General features: G+C 42.4%; 1 protein-coding gene across 7 annotated transcripts in view; it reads left to right on the forward strand.

The window, feature by feature from the left end:
• The first annotated feature begins 221 nt into the window (after positions 1-221).
• The window catches only part of RUBCNL (rubicon like autophagy enhancer), a 59,286-nt gene continuing 36,181 nt past the window's right edge, over positions 222-23,326 (forward strand). Inside the window, exon 1 of one of the 7 annotated variants that reach the window (XM_060287873.2) lies at positions 222-349. The gene's annotated coding sequence lies outside the window, so the exon portion shown is untranslated. Of the gene's footprint in view, positions 363-20,787; positions 20,956-21,055; positions 21,097-22,080; positions 22,974-23,326 lie in introns of those variants that run through there. The other 6 variants (XM_060287870.2, XM_060287875.2, XM_060287874.2 and 3 more) reach the window with 6 other exon arrangements.

A 23,326-nucleotide genomic window follows, 5' to 3' on the forward strand; every position in this document is an offset into this window, starting at 1 on the left:
GTTAAGGAATGGGCGAGATTAGCTCTCGCATAACCATTTGCAGATATCAAATACAGGAAAAAGGAGGAAACGAAACATGAAGTTTAGACGACCTCTTGGTGCTCAGCCAAACTTCCTGTCAAGACCTCTCCTTCCTGGAGCGAAGGCTGTTGGGTAGCTCCATGCGGAGGGAGATTGGGTGACTGCAAAAAGCAGCTGAAGGCTGTCTCCGGCAGCCACAGGTCAGGGTGCCATGGCTTCTGGAGACTGCACGCGGCAGAGTTTAGCGTAAAAATACCCTTCAAAGAGTCGATGCTGGGAGTTCAACTTCGGAGCTGATTTTACCTCTGCAACCCGGGAACATACCCAGGTGGGGCTGGGAGGTATGTTTTCTCTGTTCTCTCATTTGCTGCCAACAGATTAAAAAAAGACAAATCCCGGACTTCCCTGGTGCTCCAGTGGTTAAGACACCACGCTCCCAATGCCAGGGGTGGGGCGGGAACTAAGATCCCACATGCTGCGCGTCTAGGCCAAAAAAGAAAAGGAAAAAAAAAATCTCAGCACAAGTTAAGTGATTAGACGTCCTTCCTTGCCTCCGCCTACCGCCTTCTCACCCCTCTCCCAAACAAAGTCTCACTTTATTTCCGTTTGCCCCGGATAAAATCTAGTCCATGTATTATACATCCCCGTTCCACCAGAATGTAGTGCAGCATTTTTTTTTTTTTCTTAATGAAAGATTCCTTAAATTCTGCAGTGCTTTATAAGTTTCGAAAGTAGTCAGCTTGGTATATGACTTCCTTTTAGTGTTTTGGATAGGATACTGAGATGTTTGCAGTTATTACGGTTTTAGGGTCAATTCTCATCCTCAGCTGCTCTGTTAATAAGAGACGATTATTAAAATGAGACTAGCAGTGAGCAGAGGGTTCCTCATGAACCCATCCCCCGAGGGCCAGGCAGAGCTCACAGCTGAGGGTGGCAGGTATACGGGGCTGGCATGGGCCAGAGAGTGGGGCTGGCTCAGCGGCAAAATGGGGCAATGCCAGAAAAAGAGTTTTTATGGAAGAAAATCAGTCCACACCTCACCTTTTGAAAATAAAAGGAAGAGCTAGATATGTTTAGGATTTATGGGGAGAGTTTACGTTTAACTTAGTTTTTTTTTAAAGTTTTGCATTGCTTTTTTAAAAGATATTTTTAAATTTTTATACAATTGCTCAAGGTTACTTTCCATTTACAGCTATTCCAAAATATTGGCTATATATCCCTAGTTGTATAATACATCACTGCGCTTCTCTTACATTCAGTACCTTGTACCCTCTACTCCCCCCTCCCCCGCTCCCCATCGGTACCTATTAGTTTAAGAAGATGTGGTATATATACACAAAAGAATACCAGTCAGCCATAAAAAAAGAATGAAATTTTGCCATTTGCAGTAGCACGGATGAATCTGGAGAGAATTATGCTCAGTGAAATAAGTCAGAGAAAGACAAATACTGTATGATATCACTTGTATGTGGAGTCTAAAATATACATTTCACTTAGTTTGAATATCCCTTTCTTTCAACTGTGAATACAAATCTCCTCTCACATTAGAATTCATTCATCTACAACTCGGCATGGCCAAGAGGAATAGCAACACATGGTAGGAGTTAGTTTATCCAATGAACAAATAATTCATTCACCATCAGGGCTTTTATTCTTTAGGATCCTCTGGGAATATGTGAGTGAAAAACTAAATATGGGAATCAATGTAAAAACTTACCAAGTGTTTATCTCCATAGACACACACATCGGTCATCGTGTGACCCCCTTCCAGGCAAAGTTTTGTGGGGTTGTGAAAAAATGAAGACCCAGTCAAAGTACTTATTTGCTGTCATTTCTTATACATCTTCCACTTCAGATATTTAAACCATTAAGGTATCCTTTGGTCTCTAACTATACAAATAGAGCTTGACCCACCCTTTGCATTAAAAGAGCAAATTATATCCCCAGAAAGAGAATATATATTAGGCAGTACCTGAGATACATTTCATTCTTTCTATAAGATTCCCTGTGGTAGAATGATAATTTTATCAGCTGAAGCAGTGAGTGTTGGTTAAATAAATTGTGGCTCAGTCATGTGATGGACTGTTACCCAGTCACTCAAAATCAGGTTTTTAAAAAGATATTTTTCATGAATTGTAAAAATGCTGATGCTATAATATTATTTTTAAAAACTGGATAATACTGTATATACAAGATAAGTTCCCATTTTGTAATGTGTGTGTATACATATACATATGTAATATAACATATATGTACATATAGATGCAAAAATATAAAAGGAATATGACAAAATACTTAGAGTGGCTGTCTATAAGTTGTAGGATTATGTATGATTTAGAAATTTAGAATATTTTTCCATTCCAACTATCCTACAATGGATATATTTTACTTAAAATTAGGGGAAAAAATCCATGTTTTGAACATTTCAAAGAACTGTAAATCCCAAAGTGTCTAATCTATTTTCTGGAACACTAGTGAAGGTGATTAAAGTAGATGTTGATAAGGCCAGGAAGATAAACTTGATCATTTTTCAAACTATTCCCTTTGGTTTCTCAGCCACATGCTACCCCAAATCTGCAGAGTTGTCTCTAAACAAAAAGCTACTGAAAAGTGCTGGAGAAGCAGCTCGAAGTCTTTTTCCTTTAGTTGGTCAGTGGCATTATCACTGCCAGGAGGTAACTGATGCCCAAGAATAACCTGAAGGTGCTCACTTGCTTACAACTCCATTGAACATCCTCTGTAACTGGTGAACCACCATGTGCTGGCATTGAGGGGATTCCTCCCAGGAAGGCTAGAGATCTCAGACTTGCACTGACAGAGTGGGCTTAGACAGGAACTGCAGGGACCTTGTGGCCCTATGCTCTACTTCAGCTCTACCTGGATCTACACAAAGGATTGCAGAGTGCTGGAAATGGAGACCACAGTGATAAATGTGTGTTAACTCTATGGGAAATAGGAAGACTTTTTTCCCTATGATTTAGATGCCTTTAATAGATAATTAGTCATCTAAAGAAAAACAAGACTGTACTAAATATTCATACTATCTATTTTAACTTTCAAACTGAGGTTTAGAGACCTTAACCATCTTGCCCAAGATCAAACAAAGACATCATTTGTACTCCGTTGCTTTCTGTCATTGACACAAAACACAGTTCCTTTCCTAAAAGTATGTGGAGGGGGAAAAATGTATTGAGTAATTACTCTACTTAGCTGCTTAAACAAATACTTCTTTGTTTAAAAAAAAAGACATTTATTGGGACCCATTACCACATTACCAAGTTACTCATAAATGTAAATATAAAAGTCTACGAAAAAGGATGATGTTGATTCACTTAGAGGGACATGACCTGAGGTCTGATGGACTGGGACAAAGACCACACCAGTTGGGCTTTATGAGAAGTTAGATGGGAAGTGGCTGGCTTTTTATGACAATGGCTTGAGGAGAGAGAACAGTACTACAGGGAAATGTGTGTTTCAAACAGTTATGTGGTTTATGATTTCCATTTGGATTAGGGAAAAAAAATCAATGGACACAGGATAAATAGCTCTAAAAGAGGAAATCAACGGTAACACAATAATACTGGGGACTTTAACACCTCACTTACACCAATGGACAGATCATCCAAACAGAAAATTAATAAGGAAACACAAGCTGTAAATGGCACAATAGACCACGTAGATTTAACTGATATTTATAGGACATTCCATCCAAAAAAAGCAGATTACACTTTCTTCTCAAGTGCATACGGAACATTCTCCAGGATAGATCACATCTTGGGTCACAAATCAAGCCTCAGTAAATTTAAGAAAATTGAAATCATATCAAGCATCTTTTCTGACCACAGTGCTATGAGATTAGAAATCAATTACAGGGGAAAAAACATAAAAAACACAAACACATGAGGTTAAACAATATGTTACTAAATAACCAAGAGATCACTGAAGAAATCAAAGAGGAAATCAAAAAATACTTACAGACAAATGACAATGAAAACATGATGATCCAAAACCTATGGGATGCAGCAAAAGCAGTTCTAAGAGGGAAGTTTGTAGCTATACAAGCCTACCTCAAGAAACAAGAAAAATCTCAAATAAACAATCTAACGTTACACCTAAAGGAATTAGAGAAAGAAGAACAAAGAAAACCCAAAGTTAGCAGAAGGAAAGAAATCATAAAGATCAGAGCAGAAATACATTAAATAGAAACAAAGAAAACAATAGCAAAGATCAATAAAACTAAAAGCTGGTTCTTTGAGAAGATAAACAAAATCGATAAACCCTTAGCCAGACTCATCAAGAAAAAGAGGGAGAGGACTCAAATCAACAAAATTAGAAGTGAAAAAGGAGAAGATACAACAGACACCGCAGAAATACAAAGCATCCTAAGAGACTACTATAAGCAACACTATGCCAATAAAATGGACAACCTGGAAGAAATGGACAAATTCTTACAAAGCTATAACCTTCCAAGACTGAACCTGGAAGGAACACAAAATATGAACAGACCAATCACAAGTAATGAAATTGAAACTGTGATTAAAAATCTTCCAACAAACAAAAGTCCAGGACCAGATGGCTTCACAGGTGAATTCTATCAAACATTTAGAGACGAGCTAACACCCATCCTTCTCAAACTCTTCCAAAAAACTGCAGAGGAAGGAACGCTCCCAAACTCATTCTATGAGGCCACCATCACCCTGATACCAAAACCAGACAAAGATACTACAAAAAAAGAAAATTACAGACCAATATCACTGATGAATATAGATGCAAAAATCCTCAACAAAATACTAGCAAACAGAATCCAACAACATATTAAAAGGATCATACACCATGATCAAGTGGGGTTTATCCCAGGGATGCAAGTATTCTTCAATATAGGCAAATCAATAGATGTGATACACCATATTAACAAATTAAAGAATAAAAACCATATGATCATCTCAATAGATGCAGAAAAAGCTTCTGACAAAATTCAACACCCATGTATGATAAAAACTCTCCAGAAAGTGGGCATAGAGGGAAACTACCTCAACATAATAAAGGCCATATACGACAAACCCACAGCAAACATCATTCTCAATGGTGAAAAACTGAAAGCATTTCCTCTAAGATCAGGAATGAGACAAGGATGTCCACTCTCACCACTATTATTCAACATAGTTATGGAAGTCCTAGCCACGGCAATCAAGGAAGAAAAAGAAATAAAAGGAATACAAATTGGAAAAGAAGTAAAACTGTCACTGTTCGCAGATGATATGATACTATACATAGAGAATCCTAAAGATGCTACCAGAAAACTACTAGAGCTAATCAATGAATTTGGTAAAGTAGCAGGATACAAAATTAATGCACAGAAATCTCTTGCATTCCTATACACTAATGATGAAAAATCTGAAAGAGAAATTAAGGAAACACTCCCATTTACCATTGCAACAAAAAGAATAAAATATCTAGGAATAAACCTACCTAGGGAGACAAAAGACCTGTATGCATAAAACTATGACACTGATGAAAGAAATGAAAGATGATACCAACAGATGGAGAGATATACCATGTTCTTGGATTGGAAGAATCAATATTGTGAAAATGACTATACTACCCAAAGCAATCTTAAGATTCAATGCAATCCCTATCAAATCACCAATGGCATTTTTTACAGAACTAGAACAAAAAATCTTAAAATTTGTATGGAAACACAAAAGACCCCGAATAGGAAAAGTAATCTTGAGGGAAAAAAACGGAGCTGGAGTAATCAGACTCCCTGACTTCAGACTACACTACAAAGCTACAGTAATCAAGACAATATGGTACTGGCACAGAAACAGAAATATAGATCAATGGAACAGGATAGAAAGCCCAGAGATAAACCCATGCACCTATGGTCAACTAATCTATGACAAAGGAGGCAAGGATATACAATGGAGAAAACACAGTCTCTTCAATAAGTGGTGCTGGGAAAACTGGACAGCTACATGTAAAAGAATGGAATTAGAACACTTCCTAACACCATACACAAAAATAGACTCAAAATGAATTCAAGACCTAAATGTAAGACCATGCACTATAAAACTCTTAGAGGAAAACATAGGAAGCACGCTGTTTGACATAAATCACAGCAAGATCTTTTTTGATCCACCTCCTAGAGCCATGGAAATAAAAACAAAAATAAACAAATGGGACCTAATGAAACTTCAAAGCTTTTGCACAGCAAAGGAAACCATAAACAAGACAAAAAGACAACCCTCAGAATGGGAGAATATACTTGCAAATGAATCATTGGACAAAGGATTAATCTCCAAAATATATAAACAGCTCATGCAGCTCAGTATTAAAAAAAAAAAACCCCAATCCAAAAATGGGCAGAAGACCTAAATAGACATTTCTCCAAAGAAGACATACAGATGGCCAAGAAGCACATGAAAAGCTGCTCAACATCACTAATTATTAGAGAAATGCAAATCAAAACTACAATGAGGTATCACCTCACACCAGTTAGAATGGGCATCATCAGAAAATCTACAAACAACAAAAGCTGGAGAGGGTGTAGAGAAAAGGTGACCCTCTTGCACTGTTGGTGGGAATGTAAATTGATACAGCCACTATGGAGAACAGTATGGAGCTTCCTTAAAAAACTAAAAATAGAATTACCACATGACCCAGCAATCCCACTACTGGGCATATACCCAAGAAAACCATAATTCAAAAAGACACATGCACCCCAATGTTCATTGCAGTACTGTTTACAATAGCCAAGTCATGGAAGCAACCTAAATGCCCACTGACAGACGAATTGATAAAGAAGATGTGGTACATATATACAATGGGATATTACTCAGTCATGAAAAGGAATGAAATTGGGTCATTTGTAGTGACATGGAGGGATCTAGAGACTATCATACAGAATGAAGTAAGTCAGAAAGAGAAAGACAAATATCGTATATTAACGCATATATGTGGAACCTAGAAAACTGGTACAGATGAAGCAGTTTGCAGGGCAGAAGTTGAGACACAGATGTAGAGAACAAACGTATGGACACCAAGGGGGGAAAGTGGCTGGGGGTTGGGGGTGGTGGTGTGACGAATTGGGAGATTGGGATTGACATGTATACACTGATGTGTATAAAATGGATGACTAATAAGAAAATAAATAAATAAATAAACATAATAAAAAAAAGAGAAACCATAAAGTGAAAGAAACAATTGCAAAAATGTAAAAAAAAAAAAAAAAGGAGAAACGGCCCTTCCCCACCAAGTATAATATTTTTGTTGGTTCCAGGAATTAATTAATTAATTTGTATTGAAGTATAGTTGATTTACAACGTTGTGTTAGTTTCAGGTGCACAGCAAAGTGATTCAGTTATATATATATATATATATATATTCTTTTTCAGATTCTTTTCCCTTATAGGTTATTACAAAACCCCCAAGTATAATTTTATTCAAGGAAAAGCATACATTAAGAGGAATACTCATTTTTATCTATCCAATAACAAATCGCTATGACTGGACCTGAGCCTTTCCAAAGACCTCAAGCATTACACAGGTTCATGAAACAACGTGCAGATTTTTCCTCCTTGCTCAACAGTATCAATGCTGACCAGGGGAAATGTGCATGTGTGTGTGTGTGTGTGTGTGTGTGTGTGTGTGTGTGTCTACATGGCTAGTGAAGCAAACAACTAACAAAAATTTATTTTAAAAAGCTAACATTTATTAAGTTCTTACAGTGTATCAGAAACTGTACCATGCATATTTTAAAATATTATCTCATCTAATATTCATAAAAACCTATGTAATAGGTATTATTATCCTCTTTTACAGATGGGGAAATTAAGTTATAATGCAATTATCATCATTAGGAATCAATAATGTTTTGAATGTTTATTATATGATAGGCTATACTAAATATTCATATATCTATTTTAATCTTCATAATCACCCTGTTGAAGTAGATACTCTTCTCATGAAGTACGGTTTACAAATAAGCAAGTGGAGGCTTAGAGACCTTAAATGTCATGCCTAATGTCAAATAAACATACATCATTTTTACTATTTATTGCTCTGTCCTTGACATAAAAAATTTAGTCCCCATTAGTCCTAAGCCTATCTCTGAGAAATACATTCCAATACCAGATAGACAAATTTGGGCAAGTTACTTTTCCATTCTTGATAATCAGTGAAAGGCTGGGATAAAGAGGATCCCATGTCTTCAAACTTGCATCTCAGTCTATGTAGGCTGCCCATTTTTCTTTAGTTTCCATAATAATGTGATATACACTATTGTTTGGGACACTGGGAAGTATAGATTCTAGGCGTTAAGGAGAGCCTGATTAAACATGAAGCATTTGGGGGGTTGAATCTTAAGGAGTATGAGTGTAGGGCAAAAATAGAAACATAGCTCTGGTGCACGAAAGAGGTATGATCATCATACGAATAGTTAACTCCCCCTTGCTGGACCCTGTGCTACGGTCTGGATGTCTAATGCTACGTGCTAGACGGTATTAGTATTATGTTCATTTTGCAAAGAAGGGAAGTAAGGCTCAGAGAGAGAGAAGTATCTTGCTCGAGGCACGCAGCTGGTAAGTGGCAAAGAGGATGGGAACATGTAGATGTCTGTCTCTGAGCCCCAGCACTAAACACCCAGCTTAGCATTTCAGAAACTGAACTGAGGGGAAGGCTGCTGGCCGAGGAAGAGAGACTGGGTTTCTATACCAATCCTGTTTCAGCTTCTTCTCATTGTTACCTTCAAAAAGATTTGAGTCAGGAACCAAAAACCATAAGAGGAAGATGAGGATTTATGGAAGAAAATAAAATGGATAAGATGGTAACTGAAGTCAATGAACCATATGTGTGACATAAATTTTTAGCTTGGGAAAAAAGCAGTTCAAGTAATAAAGAATCGGACTTCCCTGGTGGTCTAGTGGTTAAGACTCCACGATTACACTGCAGGGGGCGCAGGTTTGATCCCTGGTGGGGAAGTTCCATATGCCGTGTGGTATGGCCAAAAAAGAAAAAGTCACAGGGCTTTCCGAAATTCTCTACCTTATTATCCTCATTTTCTGATAGAGGAATCCAAAGTACCATTGCACAGATGATGGTCTTGCATTTTATTTAAAGACGTCCCCAGAACTACCAACCTTTAAGGTCAATAAGTTCATCCTTACGGCTGATGGTGAATCACCTGCTGAAAAAAGTTTGAGAAAAACAAGATCATCACTCCGGCAGCTGGGAGGGTCCCATAACTCAAGTTACGCTGACACTTTCATCAAGAGCTCTATGCACTGAGAGCCTGTTTTCTTCCTGTCCTGTGGTCTTTTTAAGGGGATTCCAAAAGCACGACCAATTCCTCTTATTTGTTCTCTCTTGTAAATCATGAGTTGGGAAAGGGTCTGGTATTTTGCAACTGTAACGCAGCCACAAAATCAATGTGAAACGTAAGGTTTTGTGTGTGTGAGCATCTGGGTCCATCTGAGTAGTCGTTCACAATATATTGTGAATCTCTAATAAATACAAACGATAGCTAATATAAAAGACAGCTAAATTGTAGGTATTACTGAATATATTATTTCAAATGCCAATCATATCTTTTATGATTAGTGCTTCTTGTGTCCTGATTATGTAATCTTTGTTCATGTGTTTTTTAAAAGAAGGCTTATTGTTCTACCTTTCCCATGAAGGTCTGTGATCCACCTCAAGCTAATTTTTTGTGTATTGTGTGAGGTGGAGGTCAACGTTCAGTTTTATTCCACATGCAATCAAATTGCCCAGGCACCATTTATATTTATCTGAAAGGACCGTACTTGCCCCACTGAACTGCAGTGGCACCTTTGCTGTCAATCAAGTGACCATAGATCTCTGAGTCTGTGTTTGGACTTTCTCTTTTGTTCCCTTGATCAATTAGTCAATGAAAGCCTTTAGCGTTCACTAGTGAGTTATACTGTTTTTCTGAGGTTGGAAGGAAAAGAAGACCTAAGTTTAACACAGTTTAATATAGTAACTAAATTATAAAGCCACATAAAATTTTAAGAAAAGTTCCTGGGAGGTGAAAACGTATATTGAATACAATAATATCTGATGGACCAAAAAATTATCAGCATGTAAGTATTCTGGTCTTTCCTCACCATATGCACCCTGTAAAACAAATCCTGTATTTGCCTGTTTAGTTTCTCCCACTTTGTCACTTATACAAAGAGTCTTGCTTGTTTGGAAAGTGTCTAAAAAGGTTTATATAATATAAAAGAGAGAAGTCAAAAGTTGTTTGGCTTGTGTGTTGAGAGAGAGTTTAGGTGACCTTTGGAGAGAGAGCGGGCTGCTTGGGAGTAGATTCTGGGTGTAAATGAATTGCGGGTGGTGAAGGAAAGCAATGAAGGGGGCAGATCACCTTTGATGACCCTCAAGAAATGCAAAGAAAGGGTTTTGGTTGCATTACAACTTTTGCTGGTTGTTGAAATGTGTTGAAGTAAATTTGAAGCCATTTAAATTTTATAAGAAAGAAAAAGACAGAGTCACAAGCATATGAGCTGATTTAGGGAATTTGAGCTGCTTTTAGAATTATGCCCATTGACACCTCAACGAAACCCACACGGGCAAGGTAGCCTTGTTTCATGGATATTCCAGACAAGTGCGATTAAATTCTATTGTTTTCCTTACAATAAAAGCAAATTAGTATGTGTTTAAGCAAGTTTAGCTCAATTTTTATAACTTTATGAATTCTATGATTACAAATCAGAAAATGTCGTATATCAGACTGTAACTTGATTTTTGTTACCATCATATTTAAAGGGATTGTAAACCTCTCTTGAACTTCAGAATAAGCTTTTTTCTTCTTTTTTTTTCCAGAAGTGTTATCTAATAGCCTACTATATTTGCCTTAGAGACAAATGCCTCTGAGGATTCTGCTGTTGTAATGCGATCCGCGGAAGCAGTGACAGGAGACTTCTCTCACCAGAATAGCGAGAGTAGGTGTATATGTGTATCTGGGTTGATAGAGGTGAAGAGGAGAGGTTAATTTGCACGGTGGGATTCAATTCCCCTTGGTGAAAACTAGGTCGTGCACTTTTGGGGAAGAACATCTCATTCCGTCCTAAGGAGTTAGGAGAACTCCAGAGCCGGAGAGCACACAGCATGCTGACTTTCATTGAGGTCACTCCCTGGTCACTGTCTTATTGAACTAATCCAGAAGGATGATAGGATGGGGAAGGACTGATGTGTCATTTTGTCAGGGAGGCACCCACGTCCTGTTCCTCGTGCTCTTTTCTGTCTTGGATGGGTGAGAGCGGTGACTGAAGTTGAAGGGTTTATTTTTTATTTTTTGGTAAGAAGTAGCCATTTACTCTAGTACTTTTGGAGTAAGGACTCTGTATTCTGATAAAACTCCATTCAATTTTGCAATTGTTTGCCGAGCCCTCACTGTACGATGCGCTCTGTGTCAAACGGAGGAAGCCACAGTGAGTTGAGTAACTTGACGCAAAAAGTGGCCTTTGGAGAGAGAGAGGGGTGCTTGGGAGTAGATTCTGGGTGTAAATGGATTGGAGCGGAGGGGGAAAAGGAAGGCAATGAAGTGGGGGTGGAGAGTTATGAGTTGGGTCACCTTTGATGATGCTCAAGAAATGCCAAGAAAGGGTTTCGGTCGCGTTGTGATTATTGTTGGCTGTTGAAATGTGTTTAAGCAAATTACCTTACTTCCTTAATCCTCCCAAAATCTCATCCTAGGGAGGTAATTCTACTGACAGAAGAGGGGCCAGAAGCCCATCATCATCATATCCTCTTCCTTCTCGTTATCTTCCTCATCATCACCATCATCATCATCTCATGATTGCTATAGTGTGATCGACATCTACCTTGTGCTGTTCTAAGCGCTTTTCACGTGTTACTTTACTTAACTGTCACGACCTGTCTATCAAGTATATATTTTGATAATAATAGCTACCATAACAGGGAACTCTACCTAATGCACTGTGGCAACCTAAATGGGTGGGAAGTCCAAAAGGGAGGGGATATCTGTGTGAGTATGTTTCACCTTGTTGTGCAGTGGAGGCCAACACAACATTATAAAGCAACCACGCACCAATAAAAATTAATAAAAAAAAATAAACAAGCTCCATTGCCCACTCAGAGAAGAAAAATACTCCAACTCTTATGGTCACTACTCACTCTTAAAAGATTAATTTAGCAAAACTGAATACCCACCACAGCAATGAATGTAATTCAGCGGGAGAGTGGCTTGAGAAAGCTAGCCACGCTGGAAAGCAGGACGTCTTAAATGAATGACAGATCTGAAGATTATTTTCAGATTTGATCAGCATTTTTGAGAAGTAATGATTAGCCAGGGTGGGAAAAATCCAGATCAGTATTAAGTGTTTGCATGTTATAAGGCAGAAGAAGCTAAATCCAAGGCTGGGACTTAATATTCAGCCTCTCACCATCCGCTGTACTCGCCAAAATGGACACACAAGGTCAGACTGTGCTGTAAAACTGGGAGAGTTAATAGTGTTGGTACGTTAAGGCCTCAGTGACGTTGGATCCGTCACAAATAAGAGCATGTATGCCACAACACTATACAATAAAGGAGGTATTATTACTATTCTTCTTCTTCTTCTCACTTTTAAGATGAGTGAGGATATTTAGGAAAAGAGAGGTTGAGTAATTTGCCAATAAACACAGCTGGTACATGTGGATTCAGAATTTGATTCTGAACGATATAGCTACAGAGCCCACACCTTTAAGCACTATTCATTGCTGTGGCAAGGATAACAGTGCACACACCCACACATATACACCTGAAGCTTCTCCTGCATTTGTGCAATGCGACAACTCATTTTCACAGGCGTTATCATAGCTAATCCTCCCCTAATAATAATAATGATGGTCAACCTTTACAGAGCCTGACTTTGTTTCAGCCTCTGCTATAGCATTTCACATCTATTCATTCACTGAATTCTTAAAACAACTCTATGAGATACCTATTCTTATTAGCCCCATTTCACATATGAGGAAACTGAGGCACAGAGACACTAAGTTTCTTGTCCAAGGTCACAGAGCTAAAAGTAGCAGAGCCAGAATTTGAACCCACAAAGTGATATGAACCTGAAGATGCAAGTGTTATTATGCTTATTTTACAGTGGAGGAAACAAATTCGATAAGACTGGATGTGATTTGTTTCCAAAAGGTGGTGTTAATCTATTGTTGCAAAACATTGAATAAACTAGTATGTTATTTTGTAAAAATAATAATAATAGCTACCATATATTGGATGCTTCCTTTGTGCTAGATAGACACTGTGTTGAAATACTTTACATTTATCATTTCATTTATAGTGTGCAATGGTGTGTATACATACTATAGTGACCAAGCAAAGGCTCTAAGAGTCCTGTGTTTCTCTCTGTGATGTCAATTTAAAGGAACCTAATTTATTTATCTGCAACCTTCCTTCACATCCCTCGATTATCCAAACCACAGCACGGTGGTCATTTTTGAAGAATGTGATGTTCTTGGCTTGGTGTCATCCTCAAGAATTTGAGAAACCTTTCCTGCTAAAGACATCAGGAAAAAGGAATTTCAATGCCTATTTGGTAACTAAGCACACAGACGGCAAGATGAGACAGAGAGCCCTGCGCTAAAAGTGCAGAGAGTCTGAGCAATGGTCCAGAACAAGTGAAGCCCTCAGAACGAATGACCAAGGACATTTCCACAATGTTCTCTGCCCGGGCTATTAGGTCACCCCAGGAAAACACACAGGCATTTTGAGGGTGGAAAAGAGCTTTGTGTGTGCCCTCCAGCTGCTCCTTCGCTTTCCTGCAGGCTCTGAAAAAAATCAATGGTGGATGCAGACAAGATATTCTGTTTAGGCCTTTGCTACTGAAAGCGTGGTCCATGGCTCAGCAGCTCTGGCATCACCCACGAGCTTGTTGCAGCATCTGGGGCCCCACCTGAGAGCTACTGGATCCGAATCTGCATTTTATGAAGATTCAAGGTAATTCCTAAGCACATTAAAGTCTGAGAACTTAAGACATATTAGATCACCAAGGAAGGAAAAGGCAAACATCAGTCCCGCCATTCAGAACCCTTTAGTAGCTCTGACTGCCATGAGGATAAGGGTCCAACTCCTTAATGGGGCATTAGACTCAGTCTCCGGGCGCCTCTCCCTCCTCTTCCCTCTTATATTCTCCCCAGACTCAGCTTAGAGCAGCTGTGAGAACCAGCCAGGCTTTCTTTTCGCTCTGTGTGCTGCATATATTTCTGCAAACTGAAATAGGAGCATTCTAAAGCCAAAGGAATATAGTACCACTTAGGAGCAATGAACACACAAAAAAGCTCTCCTGGCCCGTAGGAGCCTGGCGAGTGTGACCGTGGCCAAGTCAGGGTATCAGCTCCGCACACAGCTCAATGTGAGAAGCACTTCTCTTCCCACAAGGGTTCTTGAGTCAGCAACTTTCAACTGATGGCATTTTCCAAGGGACCTTTTTATTTACCCTTGGTTTGACTCTCTGGCAGCAGCTCCAATACCAGAGGATGACAACAGGATGCTCCGGAGCTCTTCTTAGCTCCCCAAAGGTTGTCATGACTCATTGACATGCTGTACTTGCCTTTTCTTCTTCCAATAGGCCTAGTGTTTAGTGTTGGACATGATACGGGTGTCAGCTGTGTTGACAAGAATGTCACAAGCTCTTTCACCAGCCAGCCTGAAGAGCTTCCACATGCCTCAGAATAGAAATGAAGCTTCCTCTTGCAGGAGGGAAGTTACTACCCGAGGCTAAGACTAAGCTTTGATTTTTAAATTGAATTCACATTTTCCCTGTAAGTGGAAAAGAGAGCTGGGTATTCTCATCCCAAATTCTCTGTTACTTCAAGTCCGTATAATTAAACTACCAATTTCCTGATAATAGAGGCATTCACTCACAACTAGTTACAGAGAGAGATGGTTAAGCCTTAAATTTTTCAGACTATCAATAACACACCAGTTATGGCTCACCGTCTCTATATTTTGCCAAAAACTCATTGATTCAACAAATATTTTTAAGGGCCTATATTATGTTCAGAGCACTTTGTTGATCAGAGAGAGGGAAAAAAATTGAGATATTTTCAGGGGAGTGCAGGAACCCATTTGGCACGGATACGAGACTGCAGCTCCAGGAACTGCATTTCATCAGTGCAATCAAAATCACTTAGTCTCGGGCTTCCCTGGTGGCGCAGTGGTTGAGAATCTGCCTGCCAATGCAGGGGACACGGGTTCGAGCCCTGGTCTGGGAAGATCCCACATGCCGCGGAGCAACTAGGCCCGTGTGCCACAACTACTGAGCCTGCGCGTCTGGAGCCTGTGCTCTGCAACAAGAGAGGCCGCGATAGTGAGAGGCCCGCGCACCGCGATGAAGAGTGGCCCCCGCTTGCCGCAACTAGAGAAAGCCCTCGCACAGAAACGAAGACCCAACACCGCCATAAATAAATAAATAAATTTAAAAATAAATAAATAAATCACTCAGTCTCTTGCAGTCTGTACTATAGCAGTAACAATTCCCTATCGTAGAGCTGTAGCAGTCTCCTATTGCTGATTCACAATATTAAGAATTTAGTGGCTTAAAACAATACAAACTTGTTATTGCACAGTTTGGGGGTCAGAAGTCTAAAATGGGTCTCACGGGGTTAAAATCAAGGTGTCAGCTGGGCTACATTCCTTCTGGAGGCCCCAGGGAAGAATTCATTTCCTGTCTCTCCTAGACAGAAAGGCTCTCTTTGGCTCATGGCCTCCTTTCATCTTCAAAGCCTGCGATGGCTAGTTGAATCTTTGTCGCTTGCATCACTTTGACTCTCCTGCCTCCCTTTTTTACTTATAAGGACGCTCGTGATTACAATGGGCCTATGGGGAATCATCCAAGTCAGCTGATCAGCAGCCTTATTTCTTTCTTTTTTTTTTTGTGGTATGCAGGCCTCTCACTCTTGTGGCCTCTCCCGTTGCGGAGCACAGGCTCCGGACGCGCAGGCTCAGCGGCATGTGGGATCTTCCCGGACCAGGGCACAAACTCATGTCCCCTGCATCGGCAGGCAGACTCTCAACCACTGCGCCACCAGGGAAGCCCCAGCAGCCGTATTTCTATCTGCAACCTAAATTGCCCCTCGCTATGCAACATAACATAACTACAGGTTCTGGGCATTAGGATGTGGACATCTTTGGGGGGGGGCACTGTTCTCCCTATCACAGGATCTGATGAAACTCACTGGAGATTTATATATAAGCAAGAACGATAATTTATTACTATCTACTGTGAGAAATGTAACGCTGGGGAAATGGAGTAGGTGGGAATGCCCATATTGGCTGGTGAGCATCTCATTTCCCTGTAGGCAAATTGAGACAGAAAGTCAATTTTTAAATAGAAGATAGCTTGGAGAGCATGAAATCAGAACATCAGATAAAGCTGAATGATTTTAATGGCTGCTGAAATGAATCAGTGAGAGAGAAGCTGTTGGTTGGATCCATCTACGTTATAGAGATGTAACTTCCGTTCATCCATTGGTATTCATTGTACTGGCACGCTAAATGTTTTTAATTTTTAAATTTCATGTGGCAAAATAATTTCTCAAGAAACTCAGTTGTTCTGTTCTTACTGCTTTGCACAAAAATCTGAATGAATGAGACCACTTTTCTCTTACCTCCCTGGAAAGGGCCAGCAGGGCTTTGAATCCCCCGGGTCAGAGATAAGAGATTTTTGTATTTGGCCTAATTGTGGTTTTGTCATACGATAAGCAAAAAGGCAGGAGTTGCCTGAGTGGGAAGTAGCTTCTTCAAGTAGGAGCTAAGGAAAAGAGATTCTTTTTATTTACTTTTGACTTTTATTTTTTTATTTTTGATGGGAAGGACAGAGAGGACCTGTGAGAGAGGGTCAGACTCTCTGAAGGGACGTTTGGATGCTGGGTAAATGCACCCCTAAGAGCTTGGTGAAGGATCCTTGCACCCACGTGTGGCACAGAGTGATGGAACTTCCCAAATTAATAGACTTCAACAGTAAGACTCATGCAGTGACCATGATGGAACAAAAACCAGAAATCTTTCCTCGGACGTTACGTAAGCATCTGGGCTCTTGAGAAAATCTAGGGAGGCAGCAAGGCTCTCTAACACACGACAGATTCTTCTTGCCACTTATTCAGGTAGAGATACCAAGTTAAACTTAATTTAATTTAGAAAAAAATTTAGAAAAATAAGGTAACTTTGTTATGGTAACAGAATTTTGGAGAAAAATTCAATACCAGCCATATAGGATTTTATTTAGGTGTTTTGGCCTTTCCTTATTCAACCGTCCATGTGGAAAAGAAGGCTCCCACAGAAACTAATGAAATGTCAGGCATGAAACACTGAAGGGTCAGCTCTGGGAAGCAGGTGTGAAAAATATAAGACGTGGTTAATGGCTTGAGTTACAAAAGGTAGGAATATATGAAGAATTCTCCCAGAGCAGTTGGTGGGCCATTGTGGATCTCAGAGTAATTGAGGCAGGGGTGAAAGAAGAGACTGAAAATTGGATTGAGACCACAGTAAAGAACACTTTAAATGTTGACTAAGACACTGAACTTTGGACACACTAACTGTCCCCAAACATGGGATAATCTTAGCTGAATGTCTTCCTCTTTTGTAGGATGGCATTCAAATCACACCCCATAAGCCACGTGAACAGTTGGAATTTTAATGAAACACCTAAAACATATGAAGTACAGGACTGGGTCCTGGGGAGGAGGCATCGTGGGGGAAGGAATTCAGAAATAAGTAAGGTCCTCTGGGTCCACAATCTAGTGGGCAAGACAGAATACAAACAACTTAATATTTTTAGTTCTAACGCAGATAACCGTTTACCATTGCACTCATGCGAGACCTCAGATTTTTGTGCAGACCACATTTTTCATCACGAAAAGGGACCAGAGAACAGGTGCAGCTTCCGGTTCTACTCGTCCAGCTGAGAGCATCTTCAGAAAGGAAAAGCAGGAATTGTGTGATAAAGAGAGAGAGGAGGAGGAATAGAGGACAATATTTACTCATTATCTGTCAGGCCAAGGGCACAGGCCCCTCATCCTGACATCTCCGTGGAACAGGCTGACCCTGGGCATCGGGGTTTGCCTGAAGCTGTGGGACTGTCTGTGCCTGGTATTCCTTGAAGCAAAGAGTATTTTCCCCTGGCGCCACAATCCTTTTGTTTTAACTGCCTCTGTCTCTTACAGGTAAAGAGGCTCTTTCAGGGCGTGGTATCTCTGCCACTAACAAACCCCAGGCTACCTATCACAGCAGAAGCAAATAGTAAAATGGCGGGACTCTTCTTCCTTCCCCAAAGCTGGTCTCTGACACCCCTAAAGGAAAGCAAAAGACAGCAAGATTTACTAAAATTTAAGAAACTAATCCCCAGAGGTCGGGGCCCCTCTCTTAGCATCGTGCTTTCACTTGGGCTTTTACTCCAAAGAAGTATCACATCGTGATAGTAGATTTTCAATACGTACATATGTATTTATTATAATAATAAAATACATATATATTTCATTATGGTAAATATACATGACACTATTTTAAACATTTTTTAAGAATATAATTCAGTGGCATTTAGTACTTTTGCAGTAATGTGCAACCGTCACTGCTATCCATATCCAGAACTTTCTCAGCATCCTAAACAGATACTCTGTACACATGAAACAACTCCCCATTTTCCCTCCTCCAGGTACCCTCTATTCTATTTCCTGTCTCCATGAATTTGCCTATTCTAGCTTCCTCATGTAAATGGAATCATACAGATTTGGGGTTTTGTGGGTTAAAAAAAAGTGGGTATCTCTCACATCCCCTGGCGCATGTCCTGGCTTCCCTCCCACACAGGATGGCCCCTTCATCCCTGCACGTCTGCATGGTGACCATACCATTAGGCGCCTTCCTGAAGCTCCTCCTGCTGCTCGTTTCAGCTCAGTTCCTCCCTGCTCTGTACAGAAGCTGATTTCCCCTTTGCTGGCTCTGTCAGCTGAGCTCAAAAGCAGGGTCGCATCTCTGCTCCTGGCACAAATAACTTCTTGTGCAGCCCGGCTGGGTTTGGACGGGCAGCTGCCAGGCTTCTAGTCTCCTACAAGGCTGTCCCGGTCACAAAGGAGCTTTGTGTGTGACCAACGGGTGCCGGGGGGGCCGCTCTGCTGGCTGAAGCGCTAAGTTGTTCCTGGTACTTGCTCTCACTGCCCTTGAGACCTGGGGCCTGGAGGGCACTATGACCTGGCAGATGACCTTCCCCATGAAAAATAAAACTTGCCTCTGCTTCTCCTGCATGGTTCTTGCTTTGTAATTACCTGTGACTTTTTCAGGACTGACCAATCAATAAGGCAGTCTTGGAAAGCCTACCCCTCAGCATTTAGCGACTGGAAAATTCTACTTCCAGATCCCTGAGGGGCCAGGGCAGATTTCCAGTGAGTATTCCTAATTTGAAAAATCTGTCCTCGAATTTTCTTAATTCTAGAGATACTCTTCCAGAACGTGGGCTTCCTTTATCTGTGATTAGATGTGGAATGTGTACATTCAAATTTATAGAATGCCCCACACAACAGTGCATAGGCCGGGCTATTTGCCTCTTCACCTGTTAGTAAAGATGATTTCAAAGTGGCTTCAGAGGGAACTGACCAAACCTTATCGTCCTGGTGCAAAATCTCCTAGTCTCTCTACAAGAATACTTTTCTTGCCTGAGACTCTGTGCAGTCTAGCACCTACTCAGTTTTTCTTCTTGTTGTTTTTCATTTGTTTGTTTGATTTTGACTAATAGACTCTCTGATTTACTTTGCATGACATTTGCCCTTGTTTTAAGATTCTTTCTCTCAGCTTCCTCCTGATTCCTCCTTTAAATATTCCTTAGAAATGCTCTGGCTTGGCCCCTTCTGTGTCATTTCATTCTTCCTCTGTGTCTTGCTAGTGGCACAGTGGCAATTGGACATGGGGTTTTGTGTTAGATACATCTGCTTTCAAAGCCTGACTGTGCTACTTCCTGGCTGTGTGACCTTGGGCAAGTGACTTAACCTCTCTAAGCCACAGATCCCTCCTCTGTGAAATGGGAATAAATGATGTGTTATTCTCGGGGATGTTGAAAATAATCAGGAAAAGTACCTGGCACATAGCAGAGACTCGGCAAACGTTAGCACACATCCCATGCCCTTTCCTTTCTTGATCTAGTTTAGTGTAAGCCCTTCCCAGTCGGCCTTCAGCAGACGTGAATTCCTGAGACAGAACCCCAAATGTCCAGAGCTGTTTCAGGTCTAAGCCAATCTAGGCTCCACACCGGCTGCCCTCAATGGAAGCGGGTGATTGACAGCTACCGTTCACCTGGCTTGTGATCTCGATTCTCACTTAGGTCTTCATCTGAAGAAGCAGCGTCTACGCGGCACCGCCCCTTAACTAACTCCACGCCAGGCTGCGCCAAGGAGGGGGATGTTTCAGAGAGACCCCCGGCAAATAAAGCCAAAAATACCTCTGACATGGTTCCACAATGTCACTTCCATGTTCCTGGAAGTGACAAAGGACAAAGCCAGGGAACCAAAAGGATTGCGGTGCGGGTTTGGTTTTACCGAGCAGAAGGGCCAGGACTGGTTCACCTGCGTGTTGTTACCAGAGCAGGTAACTGGGAGATTCTTTCCCCTAGAGACATTAGGGCGCTGCTGGAGCGCGCTGAAGCTCCCTAGGGGCCGAGGGACGCCGTGCACTCAGCCGTACTGTCAGGGCTTATGTTTCTATTTGTGAAAACTTTCTGTATTGGTTGGCTGCTTCTCGCCAGCCTCCACTGCGATCTGCGTGCTCTGCGCGGCACAGCTGTGATGGGTTTCCAAACCCTTGCTGCAGGCGGACAAGGACGATTAGGTTGAACGGATGCTGGCGGTGGCGTCCTCGGAGTGGGGTTCCGCGGGGAGCAGCCCACTGAGGTCAGAAAGACGCGGCTCGCGCTCCGGGTAAGTTGCAGGTCCCCGCTGGGCCCATTGATTGCAGTGCAGACTTGAATCCAAATTACTAAGGAAGATCATTTCAGGCAATAGCACTGACGCTGAAGACGAATGCTTTGAGCTTTGGGGTTGGACATCTAAGTCCGCCAGGTGTGTGATTATCTCGTTTCGACCCCGGAAAGCGCGGTTCCATCTGGGCCCCCAGCGAGGGGTAGGGTGGGATTTCCGGAGGGAACCGAGGGAGAAGGGAGCACAGCTGCTCCGGCGGTCCCCAGCCCGCATCACCCAGGGCCCGGTGTCGGGGGGAGCGCAGGGGGCCCGAGTGGCTTCCAGCTCGCCTCTTTGGCGTCTCCCCGCGAGCAGCAGGCCGGGGAGTGGCGCTTCGCTTCCCTGGGGAGCTTCTCGGATTGCTGCCGGAGCCCCGGATTTTTTGGTTGGCGCGGGGAGAGGGGGTGGCGGCGTCAGGGCGCCGCTTCCCCCTCCTCGTTCCCTCTTTCGGCCGCTTGGGGGCGCAGTGACCGCGCAACGCGGCTCGGAGCCGCGCCAGAGACGAGACGCCGCGCGGCGCCCACATGGTTTTCCGCCGCTTGGCTAAGCCAGGCGGGGCCGGGGACGCGAGAGCTGCGGGAGGTGCGGGGAGAGGGGGAGGGACGCCAGATAGGCGAGCACAGAGCGGAGACTCGGGGGACCCCAAGGTAGGTCAGGGCAGTGCCGAGTCCCGCCCTCCCCGCCCCGCCCCCGGGAGAAGGTAGGAGGGGGCATCTGGGTAAGGGTGGCGGATTTTTGTGGAGTTGCCTTGCAGGGGGTGGGGGTGGGGACGACCCTGTGCTCGGCTTGGGTCCGAGGGGCGCAGGAGTCGGATCACCAGGCACTTTTGCGCAGGGCGACTCTCAGTAAGCGCGAACCCTGCGCCCTGCGTGGTCCCGGACGCTGGGCTCCGGACTCGGTGGCTTTTCCCGGTTCCACAAAAAGCGCCCACACAGCAGGCGAAGGTCTGCGGAGCAGCACCCGCCTAACACGCCCAAACCTGGTGGCAAGCAACTTTTGGCTGCTTAACTGAACTACGTTAGAGTGCGAAAGCGCCGCGCAAGGTTTCGTCCGGGCGCCAGGTGTGACATCCACCTGCTGAGATTGCAGCGGGGATAGCGCATGCTGCGTTTCACCCTCACCCCGCCTGCCCGTGGCCGCGCGGGAGGTTTGCTACCGACCTCCTGCGAAATTGATGCTGTCGGCTTGGAGAAGGTGGAACACCTTCAGAAGAGGGGTCCTTTAGCCTTAATGGGAACGAAGACTCAAAGGAAAGGGGATATTCAAGAGCTGCCCTGTGTTATGCCAGTGCAATTTGGAAGGATCTTTAAATTGAAGATGTGCAGGCAAAGAGCAAAGGACTGAGGGTCGGCAGACTTGGGTTTCTTAGACCCTGTCCTGAGGCCGAATAGCAGAGGTCTCAGCAAGTCAGGAAACCTCTTTGAACTTCAGTGTGAGAAGCGTGGGGATGGTTCCTGCCCCACCTCACTGGGTGGTTTGGAAGAGAATTGGAAGGAGGGTGGTATTTTGAAAAGTATAAAGTGTGGTTTGTACAAATTAAGCATTGCTGCCCACACCTTTTTCCTGGACACCGACGGAACCTTGCTCATAGCCGAGTTAAGGCAGGAACTTCGCGGCAGTGCGGGCCTTTTCCTTGTTACCTGTCAGAGGGGCGAGATGCGTCTGTTTCTCAATCTCTTGTTGCAGTTCCTCTTCACGGCACAGCCGTCGTGAAACTGCCCAGCACAGTGTGACATCAGGGGAAGGAACTTTGCCTTGTTCATCAGCTCCTTTAGGGCGGGTACAAAGCGGGGGAGGTGCTCGGAGAGTGCACAAAATTTGAAAGTCTTTGTTGCAGCGGCTGGGGGGTCAGATTTGATCGCACGTGTTCTTCAGGAGAACAGGTTTAGCTCCGAAAACATTGTTGGCTTTCTGAAGTCGGAGTTCTTGTTTTCTGACGCGGGGAAAATTCTGTCAGAGCCAAGGATAGACATCCAAGAGTAAGCATTTTAATTCGAATGCTTTTAGAGGAAGCTAGGTAAAGAGCTCCGGAAATGTTTCCCACACAAATCATAGCACATATTAGTAAGGACAAGTTAGAAGAGTTTCTCTTATTACCAAATTTAGATTCATATATCTAATACTGAAAGGAGAGATTCGCTTGGTTGGTTGTGTTACTGTTAAAATTTAAGCAGTCCATTTGAGATAAGCGTGTCCAGCCCTTCCAGAGGCTATAAAAGTGAGCAGTGCTAGAGCCTGTGTGTCATATTTTATCTTTTCATGATACCAAACAAGACCTCTGACTGGCTTTTCCATTTTAACTAAAAGGAGTTGAAAGATGACTCATTTAAGA

The sequence above is a fragment of the Globicephala melas genome, chromosome 18 (genome assembly GCF_963455315.2).
Source record: "Globicephala melas chromosome 18, mGloMel1.2, whole genome shotgun sequence".
Taxonomy (NCBI): Eukaryota; Metazoa; Chordata; class Mammalia; order Artiodactyla; family Delphinidae; genus Globicephala; species Globicephala melas.